Source organism: Egretta garzetta, unplaced genomic scaffold (assembly GCF_000687185.1).
Source record: "Egretta garzetta isolate BGI_Z169 unplaced genomic scaffold, ASM68718v1 scaffold2, whole genome shotgun sequence".
NCBI lineage: Eukaryota > Metazoa > Chordata > Aves > Pelecaniformes > Ardeidae > Egretta > Egretta garzetta.
In genome coordinates, this window is record NW_009258894.1 from 242310 (window position 1) to 254809 (window position 12500).

The 12500-nt window shown below is 36.8% G+C and overlaps 1 protein-coding gene across 2 annotated transcripts in view; it reads left to right on the top strand.

Moving 5' to 3' along the window:
- The window catches only part of CDIN1 (CDAN1 interacting nuclease 1), a 127517-nt gene that overhangs the window by 35151 nt on the left and 79866 nt on the right, over positions 1-12500 (top strand). The window contains exon 1 of one of the 2 annotated variants that reach the window (XM_035889815.1): positions 18-79. The exons of the other annotated variant lie outside the window; for it this stretch is intronic. The gene's annotated coding sequence lies outside the window, so the exon portion shown is untranslated. Of the gene's footprint in view, positions 1-17; positions 80-12500 lie in introns of those variants that run through there. 2 annotated transcript variants of the gene reach the window in all.

Genomic DNA, 12500 nt, shown 5'->3' on the forward strand with positions numbered 1-12500 from the left:
CTCACAGCAGCGACCTGGCTGGCCTTTGGCAATGAAATTCAATGCACATGGCTCCGCAGTCAAATCATCAAATTTCCCTGTGTGTATATTAGAGTTTTGTAATGTGTTTCCATTATGAAACAATGCGGGGATAATTGTCTTTGGTAGCAATTAGCTAACAGGTTTGTTCAGTGCTATTGGCAGAGGCATCCATCATCCCCTCCCTGACCACACTTTTTTGTCTACTGTGGACTATGGAGATCAATAGAATCCTGTATAGTGGAAATCACCCCAGCTTTAATGAGCTGCAAGTCCCAGTCAGTCTTGGTTTTGTATTTTTAATTTTTCCCCTTTAAAATGGAAAAAAGCTTTCCCTCTGGGAGAGGAGAGTACTGTAGCTGTACTATTACTTTCAATAATCAATTCATGGTTCTAAATTGTTTTGCTTTCTACAAAAATGTATGGATGATAGAGATCAGGAGAAGCATGCAGCTTATTGCTCCAGTAATACACCATTCTACTAAAACATATCTTTACTAAAATACACAGTACTGCTGTATCATATAAATTACTTGTTTTGGTATTATCTTTGACTCTCTTGTGTATAGACTTTAAACCGTAGAATTACACAATGCAAAGGATTAAAAGATCTCTTGTAATACAAATAGTATTTTAAAAAGACACACAGCCTACTTCACAACAATCTATTTAGAATATAAAGTAAGTATGTTTTGACTGTGCTTTTAAACACAGCATGTTGTATCAGGTAAAAGTTGTGTATAGTGGGTGCATCTTTATAAGCAAAAGTTTTTGGGAAGGAGTTTTTGTTTCTGAAGAGTCAGAAACTAGAAAAGTAAAAGCTAAGGAACGTGGGAGCAGAATTATCACTGAGCAGGAATATTTACATTTCTTTTTGCAAGGTAGGCAACAAAATCTGTTGAAAGCAAAAAATAAATCTTTTTATATAAAGACATCACTACTAATGATGAAAAAGTTCCCCAGTCCTAGGAAAGGAGCGTGGCATTATAGAAGTTAGAGTAACAGCATAATACCTTTAGTACTCCTTTTAAAATAAATATTTATTGTGGACTTAAATTCTGCCCCAGGAGTTCAAGTATAGTGGGAAATTGTACACTTCGTGGCCTAGTCTTCTTCCATTCCAGAAAACAGACTTCTTGATTTGATAGTGGGTTTTTGTTTTTTTTTTTTTTCTTTTCCAATAACTTTGGTCTTAGGGCCGAGATTACTGTGATATCACACTGAATTCCCTATTTATGCAGTATAATGCTGTTGCAATCAAAAAATACTGTTGAGTTCTCTACAGTTTTCATACATGAAGTAATACTGCTTATACTTCTATACCACTAACTGTTTTTTTTAAGTACACCAAAGACAATTATGTCCAAGAAAAGTATACAGCTTCTGGATGCAAACAAAATATATCCTTTCAGTAGTTTTACCATTTGGGTTTGAGCAGGGGAGTGTGTGCCAGTTTTCAATCCATGACAAGCTTCAAGTTCTATTGGGATGCTGAACAATTTGAAGCATGTGCTCTCTCTATGTATCCTTTGACTTAACCAAGTTCAAAACCTATTATTCAACCAAGCACTGTAATAATTCTTCTGCCTATTACCTTATTAAATCTCTCAGATTATTCTATCAATGCATGGAAGATTAACTCCAAACAAAACTGTGGGGCCAAGGGGAGAGAGTGCCTTACACGGGCATAATGAAACCCTATAAACATAATGTCGTATATTGCAGCTATCTCTGTATCCTAAAAAGAAAAATAAAATTGATGTTGTCATTAAACCAGATAAATTCTGTACTTGGAGACTTAGACTCCTTTTAAAGACATTGAATTCCAGGTGTTGAATTCTAGGGTGCAGAACAGTATTCTAGATGGGGTCTAATAAATGCTAAGTAAAGGGGATAATCACTTCCCTCAGTCTACTGGCTCTGCTCCTTTTAGTAATGCGCAGGTTGCTGTGGTGTGCCTTCTCTGCCGCAATCCTGTGCTGGCTCACCTTCAGCTTGCTGCCCCACCAGGGCCCCCAGGTCCCTTTCTGCAGAGCTGCTCCCCAGCCAGTCCATCCCAGCCTGTACTGTTGCCATGGGTTCCTCCTTCCCAGGTACAGGACTCTGCATTTGCCCTTGTTGAATTTCATGAGATTAGGGCCCATCCCTCTGCCCTGTCTGTTTAGGCCCCTCTGAATGGCAGCCCTGCCTCCCAGTTCGGTGTCATCAGCAAACTTGAGGAATGTATACGCTTTTGCATCCTCCAGGTCATTGGTAAAGATGTTAATCAGGAATAGAAATTCGTACTTGCAACTACATAAAGAGAAAAGTGCAAAAGCTTACACATTTTTTTTTAATCTTACCTTTTCTGCCCTCTTTTTATTTACACTTAGATAAAAATGTAAAATACAATCTCAATCTTCTTCTGTATGACTACCTGCTATTGATTATTAGCATGACAGTAATATGTATATAAGGTCAGAGTATCCTCCCACCTTCTTCTGCTTTCTCTTAACTATTGAATAAGCAACTTTAAAAGAGAAACTAATATCATCGGTCTCTCTACATTCAGCTTTTGGTGAGATGTTTAAAAAAAAAAAAGTGAAGAGATGCAGTTTATACACTCAAGTTGAGTGGTTGAGCAGAGCAGTGCTAGTATCCATAGCTTCTGTTGAAATGCATCTACAGTCCGCTTGCCAAATGAAGGCAGAGATGGAAGGCAAGAATTTGAAAACAGTTCTAAAAAAGCATTCTGCAGCATTACAAATTGCATAGTACAACTATAAGTATTAAATTTTAGACAGGATGTAATTCAAAACTCTGACTTCAAAATGATCTAGTATATTTATACAGCATATGTAATATAAATAATCAATTTGCTCTGAGAACACTACCTAATTGTGAGTTCCTTGTATGTCAACAATCCTTAGCATACATAAAATGCATTTCAAAGTTGTGTCACCTCTGCTACAAAATGCTTCATACTTAGTTTTTAGAAATTATTTTCCACCTTGAAGAAGCTCTTATGCAAGAATCTCAAATTGCTTAAATCACCAGGAATTAAAATATATCTTTGTATAAGTCTTATTTCACATTTTTCCTTATTACAAAGTGCTTGCTACCTGATACATATACTGTAAGAATGCGCTTCATCTTTCAGAAGTGTATTACCATTGACTAATTATCAGAGTGCACTAATGCTGAATCCATAGAATTAAGGATTTGGTTTCAGGCTGGTAGCCTGGAGTTATCTTAAAATACAGCACATTTAAGAGAATTTGCTACGCGCCTAACAAATCTAGACATACAGCAGGGCCAATCACTAGTCTTTTAGGCTGTGAAAATGCTAAATGCAATATATCGCTGATTGTAAAAACAAGCTTGAATATAACACTATCTTCACTTTATGTCTGCTGAATATGTGAAAACTTCAATTGTGGTAGGTTGCCTTCTAGTAAAAACTACAGTGCACAGTAGGTCTTGGCAATGTTCTGTTGTTCTTTTGCATGTGTTTTTCCACATGGATGAAATTTCGTTCAAGCCAATTAGTATCAGAAAACGATTTTTTACTTCAGTCAAGAGTGTTTTGCTGGACGACTTCTGACTGTGGTCCATTAAGTTTGCATTCTATTGGCTGACAGCTGATTTCACTGTTCAAAAAGATAAAATTGAATAAATTACAGTTTCTTTACATTTGCACACATATTATTAAACACAGAGAGAGTCTTGAGAAAGTGTCATTTTTAATACTGACCAATGACAGTGTTTCTAAACAAGCATTTGAAGTTACTCTTAATTTCTCCATTTCTCCATCTTCCTATCTTTGTTTTCATACTGATAATGCAGAATAATTTTACAAAGGCAGAGTCAGGAAGTGTACCAGATGTTTAAACTGTGCTCCAGAAGTAGAAGTTCCCTCTCTGGAAAAAAAAAAAAAAAACCAACACAGTTTTTTAGATATCTCATTATTGTGTATCTTCCTCTTGACTGTGAGAAACGTTGATGTTCCTTTAGTTGCCTTGGTGAGAATTGAAAGCCAGTAGGATAGGGACAGCTTTCAGAGCAGATTAGTTGTACTAGTAAAAACAAATTCTACATCAGCAAAACAGAAACAAAAACGATTCCTCTGCTTGCATGTCTGGAATGGGTTCTGCCTCTGAAATTAGAGTACACTTGGTTTTTGATCTGCTTGTCAGTATTGCACTTGTTCTCTTTTTAGGAATGGGGAACTATTTTTTCCTTCACTATTAGATTGACTGTTAAGCTTTTTTTTTAATTTGCCATGTAGGGATGCTCTTACAGAACAGGTCTTATGCAGGTATTCAAAGCAAACTTCTCTTACAAGTGAAAGTTAGCAAATGAATTGAAACTTTTGCTGAAGAAACTAGGGAGTGGTTCTAGGGTCCCAATGTTGGATGCACGCGAGCAGCTTATTTTCATCCTATTAACTCCTGGATGAGAACAGCACAGAAGGCTGAGGCTACAGTGCAAAAGAATAGTTTTCATGTAACCAATTTTACTATATACTTTCAACATGAATACTGACACTAATTTAGTGAAACCAGCACCGATGGTCTCTTCTTTTTATATGTGGGAAAATATTTGGGTTTATTTCCACTAATTCTGGACAGCATGTACAACTGAAGTGAATGATGCTGACATGACTGGGTTTCTAACCACTACACTACCTTCTTGATAATCTTGAAATACTAGCTTATTCACTAGCCATGCTTGAGTTTTGGTCCAAATACTACTCCCAGTTTACAAATGAAACAGTTGAACCATGAACAGGTTAATTAACTTGGCCATAGTCCTATAGAGAGCTTGTGTCAAAGCAAAGACAAGGATTCAATCTTGCACTTGACAGGCATGGATTTATGAGAGCTAGACACTTCTGAATCCACATGTACTCATTCCCTGCTTCCTCTTTAAGCTAGAAGGGGAAAAATGGATGAACACAAAATGAAGGGCAATTTTTCTTTTTAACCTCTATAAGTCTGTTGTCCACTTTTTCAGAGAAAATTCAGTAGCTTTTCTGTAACACTGAGCAAGGCTCAGTCTTCCCATTTCTGTATAAATGTCTGATGAATGCAGCCTCAGTAGTGCACTGATAAATCGGTGCTGGAGAGAATTTTTCTTGAGATAGTATTGCTGAGAAAAGCTGTTTGCCTTCAAATCCTAAAAGTTACTTTTGGACTATTCCAACTTCTCTTTCTAGAATATATTAGAGGAAGCCTATGTGCTAAGTAGACAAAGAACGTGCTTGGTGTTAAGCATTGCACATTGTTGAGATACTTAATCAATGTCATCTCAGATTTCAGATCATGGCCCTCCACTACAGTAAGTTGTTTCTGTTTATAAAAATGGATATCTTCAAACTCACAGGAGGTAAATGTCCTTTAGTGTGAGATGCATTCCTTCCATAGCAGATTCACTAGCTTCTGTGCAAATACCGCTATTTCAGTGTAACTTATCAACAGCAGTGGGAATGGGCCTTGCTGTCTTCTCTAGAAATGCCTTTCACTGCAAATAACCCAATTTAAACTTCTCTTCAGACTTTCCCCTAGCATATATGCAGCACTATGCTGAAGCACGAGCATTAAATCCCTGGAACATCTTACCACCAGTTTTGTCCTGAATAACTACAGCATCAGTGGTCTTTGTATTGGAGGAGCTAAAAAAGCATTGCATGACTTAACTTGGCTCTACTTCAGAATGACTCTGCTTGAGCAAAAAGCTTAAAAGCTAAAAAGGGTGCTGAATGCAGTGCCTGAAGAGTATTACTGAGACATCTCAATTAAAAAGCTAACTATACAACAAAATGCAGGAAGAGTCATCTGAAAGGGAAATCCAAATGTTTGACTTCCTCAGAACTGCCTTAAGCAGCTAATGAAAAACTCCAGAGAAAACACTGAAAAGCAGTTGAAAAAGCTTTGAAAACCAATGAAAAACAATTTGCTGAGGGCTGCTGTTTGCCTTTTTTTTTTTTTTCTGTGTAGGATCCATGACCCTGAAACCTCTCCTTAGGTTAGGTGTTCCAACCTTTTAGTTAAAATAAACTCCTTTTTTTCCTTCTTTTTTGTGTCTCCGTTCTCCAAAAGATGATAGAGCCTGCAAGCAATAAACTTACCTGAGTTTGAACACTCCTTTGACTAAGGAGATCGGAACCCACTCTTCAAAAATCACAAGAAAATAAGGAGGTCAGCAAAGTACAATGCTGCCAGCTGAGATCTCTTCTGATTTTTAAATGAATGGTTAAACATTAGGTAGGTCAGACCATGCAAAAAATGTATGTAGAACCCTCAGGCAGGAGGGGAAGACATTACATCCCATCCCAACTCAGTCGCATTGCTTCATGGTTGCAGCGCGGTCAGCACTGTGAGAAGAGGCTGAGGGAACTTGGGCTTGTTCAGCTGGGAAAAGAGATGGTTTCAGGGGTGCTGAAGAGCAGCCTGCTGGTACCTATGGGGAGGTTATTGGGAAGACAGATGCAGACTGTTGACAGCAGTGACATGGTGGGATGAGAAACAGGTATGAACTGAAACAATAGATGCGTACAACCTAACACCTTTAAATAACTTTTGTGGTCTATTAACGTTACCTATTCTGCTTTATATTTCCCTGAAGTAGATGCTCATTATGTATAAAATGAATTTTGCGACAGATTCTAAAGATGAAAGTTTTCTTGTATAATTAACCCATGAACTTGTTTTGGTAAGCCTTAAAATTACAGTGTTAAAATAATTAGTGCTGTTATCCAAAGTTTATTGCATATGTATGACTAAAGAAAGAAATATGATCTAGGTGTGATTATCTAAGGAAAAGTCCTTCAGAAGATTAAAATTGAACATAGTAACTGTAATTGTCTAAAAGGAAGTCTATTACTGTATGATAAAACTGTCAAAATAATGATTGAGGGCTCATACAAATCATGCAGAAGATCAATAAAGCTAATCCTACGTCATAGCTTGAGAATTTAGAAATTGTATTTTGACCTTAATTCACGATGGAGCCATTCAAAACATATTTAATAAATGGGTTATAGTACTACTTCTTAATTAAAAATTAAAACTATTCCTCAATAGTTTTCCCCAGTGAAACGGGGAATATATTTCCAGTCCACATGATGTGCATGTTATTTTACTGATTGCTTACTTGTTTTAAGGAATTATTAGTTGACTTTGATCTATTACTCATATACACTAAATTTGCAGTGATACCTCTCCCAAAAAATTCTTTGTGGCTCAACAACCCTGTGTCGGGGTGGTTAAAAAATCTAGTTCTTTTTTTCCCTGCAATTTACTTTATTCTCTATTCTATATAGGAGCTTATTCTTCATTTATCCTACTATGTCTGAATGCCTTCCAGTAGTGTGTTAAGCTGTATGACTGCATATGCATCACATGTTGTTTGTTCTCTTCTTTTCTCCCAAGGAGGAGAAGCATATGCAGTGAAATGTTTGGTTTGGTGGGTTTCACTGTTTTGATTTTGTGTGTGTGTGTGTGTGTGTTCTGTATTTGTTAGAGAGGACAAAGTGAAAGGAATGTGCCTTTCATGGCGAGCAGATGGGAGTGGGGACATTGTGTTCACTGCATGGACCCAAATAGGCTGTTGAGAAGAATCTCCATTTCTTCCTTTCTTCACTCTCAAATATGTATAAATTTCATTCATAGAGCATGAGTTCTGTTGGAGTAGACAAGTACAATCTTACACTGCTTGGCTAAAATGCCTTTCTTCTGCAGTCTTCCCATGAAGATGGGTCAGGAGAATATTGCAGAATGAAAAGAACAAACTCATCTACAGATGACTGTTCCTTATGTAATGCATGTGTCTAGCTTTTCTTAGGTCAAATTCCTTGAAACTTTTTAAAAAATTGGATGAGATATGCTTTTAATTTGGCACCTGGTCCTCACATAGGTGCCAGGGTAGATCTTCCGTAAAGTGGTAGTGTTTACCATCATGCAGTTACAGCATTAATTGTCTAATTAATTTTTTTTTGGCTGAATCACTATGTATTAATGTGATAATTGTCATACCAGATCAATTAGTGATCTTTTCTTAATCATAAAATTGTTTAATTTGGATAAAGTTGCTGCAGCTATGAATGCAGCCCTAGTCATGATAGGTTTCACAAAACTTCACTGAGAATATGTTTCTCCCAACTCTGCCCCCAACATTTACAATTGAGATGAAACGTTGCTTCTGTCCATTGTACCACAAGATGGGAAAACAATAAAGGTGCTGTAAGACATAGCGACCTTCAGAAAGTGACAAAATCAGCTAGACATTGTTCTAGAGGCTAGGATGCTGTGCTTGACAATAGGTAGTACTGGCCATTTTGGCAAGTGGTATTTTTATGAGGTGGGGGGGACAACAATCCTCTGCAGTAGGCACTTACAAATAACCTTTACCCATATACCTTTTGTCCTCCAAAGATGTTCTTAAAGCAAGTACCGGCTTTTGTTCTCTATCACTTCCAAAATGCTGATTCTTTTTTGAGTTTGCTTGGTTTTCTTTCTGTTTTGAATACTCACAATTCTCAATATCCAGCATTTTTTAAATCCTGTGATGTCTTTGGCCCTGATGTTTTGTGGCTATGAGATTCATATGCCTGTATCTTTGCATAGAAAAAAGGTTTAAGTCTAAGTGCTTTCTTCAGAGTTACTTGAATTTCCATGGGTGTTCTGATACTCAACAGAAATGGTAAGCAGGCATCTTCTTTTGTGGTGTCCCTTTTTTTGTGTGTGTCTTCTAAAATAAATGTTTCGTGTGCCCAAGCTTTGGAAGTTTTTTCAGGCCTCTACTGATTCTTTTCTGTCTTTGAACGCCTGGTACTTCCAGTGGACATTTTTCAGACAGGATGACAGAAATGAGTGTAATGGTTCCAGGTCAGTCTAAGCAGGAGGTATATCAGTTATAAGGAGTTTGGTGACATTTCCAAGTCCATTTCTTCTTGTTCATCCTAATTAGAGTCAGTTGTTAGGGAATGCGCAAACTTGTTTCAGCCAAATTAGAGACTAGTAAAATGTACAAATAACTGATCTGTTTCTTCCACCGTGCATTACTGGATGTTATGATTTGGGAATATTTTCTATCTTTGACTCTATTCTAGTGTCTCTGAAGACAAAATCTTGAAATACTAAGCCCCAGTGGAATCCCATAATTCAGACTAACTTTAGGCTGGCAATTGCAATGTAAAGTATGGGGTTTTCTTTAGGAGGTGCAACTGTGTCTATTCCCTGTTGCTGTTTTTTTTAGGAAAGCTAGGAACAACTGGAAGTTCAAGTAATAGAAACAGCTTTTTAAAAACAATTTTGAATTAATATTTTCAATCTTTAATAATACAATTACTCTTAAGCTTATCTTCAAGACTGTAGACTTTCTTGACCGTCCCAAGTTCCCAAATCAGAATTCCATCTACTTTTCTGAAGAACTTTCTTCATTCTCCCTGCTTCAGGGCTGATTCTCTCTTTTCTCAGCACTTTCCTTAGCTGCTCCCCCATTACAGAACTGTTTACTAGCATTCAGTATCAAGAATTGCTTGATTAACAGTTAATTTTATGGGTTTTTTAGATTGGTAAAACAATTCAGTACACAGAAAGCAGAGGCACACATTTCACTTAGAAAATTCTTTTTCTCAACCTGCTATTGAAGCATGTATTCGTTTAGCCTTAATCTTATGCCCTGAAATCTTTTTGCCTTTCTTTCAGTAAACTAAATGAGGTCCCAGCCCTGAAAAGACATGCAAGGCCATCACGTGCTTGACATGAAGCTTGCACCTATGTGAAGCTACAGCTTTTCGATGGGTGCCACTTTACTCAGATTCATCTGTAGGATCATAACCTGAGTTTGACATACTTGAATCCTCTATAACCTCATAACTTTTGTTAGGTCCTTAACAAAACATTTTAAAAAACCTGATTTATTGTGTGTCAGCTTATGTCACACCACTGTTGTCCATTTTCTCACAGCAAAAGTTCTGTATTTCTGCTTGTTCCCAGAGTCTAATCCTTGACAGGGCTTTGGGATTTTTTCTTGGTTTGTGTGTGTGACTAGTTAGTTTCCTTAGCTGCTACTGATAAGCTTTAACAAAGATTTTTTTTGTAACAATCTTTTTTTACCTACTAATATCTTAAGGGTGGATGTCATGAGGACAGAGCCAGGCTTTTCTCAGTGGTGCCCAGCAACAGGACAAGGAGCAATGGGCACCAACTGAAGCATAAGAGGTTTCAGTTGAATATGAGAAAGAACTTCTTTACCTTGAGGATGACAGAGCACTGGAACAGGCTGCCCAGGGGGGTTGTGGAGTCTCCTTCTCTGGAGATATTCAAAAGCCACGTGGATGATATCCTGTGCAACCTGCTCTAGGTGAACCTGCTTTAGCAGGAGGGTTGGACTAGATGATTTTCCAAGGTCCCTTCCAACCCTTGCCGTTCTGTAATTCTGTGTGATTCTGTGATTTTTCTTTAATTTTCTTTCTTATGGCATGGCCAAAAATTGCAAGAGATTAGTAATGTTCAACTTTCCCTTATGCAGTGGTATTGGTCATTCCTTAGTGTATCACAGTCACTTAAGTGCTTGTTAGAGTGATCATTAAAAACATAATGTACTGGATATAGACTTTATTGTATAATTCCCTAATCACTGCTAACTTATCTAAGCATATAATTGGCACTAATATTTACCCCCTTTCAAGTTTTCGCTACTATTTGCTGGTGTGTAACTTCTTAAAATAAGTGGATAGCATAAATGAAAGATTAAATCCTTGCCTAAAGAAGCTTATTTTCATATTAATGGAAAATCGTTGCACCTTAGTGAAAATCACATCCAGGATCTTTAACGACGTATGCCAATAGTGATGTGCAGATGTAAAAGAATTGCTGTTGGCTTTGTATTTTTAGTGCCTTTTGTTTGTTTTGTTTGAATAACATATTAGTTTATAAACTGTGGTAGAATGTTTTAAGTGTCTTTATAAATTTATGAATTTTTTAACAAGTGGCTTTGCTGCAAACTGAGCTTTTCCACTTCGTCATCTAGTGAGTGGGATGATATATGCTGACTGACCTGATGTTATTTAGCAGGTATCCTGTGAGCTCTAGTCTGCTGTTAGTATTTTTGTACGTGAGATAGAAAGGAAAGTTTTGTTCATTAAGAACAATAGAAGGAAACTGCTTACTGTGAAATTACCTATCTGTTTTCTCATTCCTGGCCCAGTATGGGCTGGCAGGTAAAACTTTTTTAACCTGGGAGAATATCCCTGTGTAACCACCTGAAGATAGCAGTTCATGTGTAACGAATAGGATCAAAGAAATTTTGGAATTGGAACAAAATATTATTTCAAAATCGTTTGCGTGTTGTGTTTAGAATAGCAGCTTTCAGAAACCCAAACTTTAAAATGTAAAAGAATTTTTTTACACCCAATTTCAAAGACCCAGGAAATTGTATAAAATATAGGAATATTATATGTATTTCTGCCTACGGATAACATTGATTTCATTCCATTTAATCCATTTTCTCTTACTATATGATTCTTTTTTTTCTAACTTGAGCAACTAACTCAAACACTCTAAGGCCTACTTCTAACTTCATCAGACTTTAAAAAAAAGTATTTGCTGTAAAACATAATGCACTTAATTATGAAAACTTAAATCACCAACAATAAGAAAAGAAGTGGTGTTAGTTTGTACAGATGGAAAAATAAACAACTAGTAAGTTGAATGTGAAACTGACAGTCATTAAACATGAATTTCATTTGACTCAGATAAGATATTTTAAAATATCAAATTGCTGTCAGTGTATCAAAATTAATTATCATCCCTTCCCCTCCACTTCAATTTCCAGCATTTCAGGATGTTCTTAGGTATTTTTTAGTATTTCCGACATCCCTGTATTTTGATTGAATACTATGTCATCCTTAGTTGCAGTGATAAGGATTTTGCCATTGTTTGCGCACTGAGTTTTGCTCTGTAGCCTTATGCAGGGGCAGAATGTGTGTCAGAAATATTTTAATATACCATGCATTAGCACCAGAGGTGACATGGTAACTAAGAAAATCACATTATCCAGTTACGGTTAGTTTTACGTTGTTGTGAACTGTCAAATCATTTGATATGAAAAGCAGCCTTCAAATTGTAAATAAAAGCTATAGAAAATTATCTGATATTCTCTCTACTATTTTTTAAACAGCAAAGTGGTCTAACTTCTAGCCAATCTACACGACATTCATCAGTTTGTCACTTAATGGCAGGGTTGATCAGAGCTGAATCTTGTTACTTCTTGGAAAAAGAATGGCAAATCAGTTCATAGTATACTAAGTGCCTTTTTATTTTTGAATAATGAGATGGGAGCAGTTCATTAGCTACTGGAGGGAAAAAAATCAGGGTAAGCAGCGTTGTACCTGGCTTGACAAGTATACTAATTACTCTCCTTCACATGGAGCTGAAGGCATATTCGGTTCAGTTTAATGATCAGACGAGAAGGCATTAGAAGGCCCAGGCTCTGTC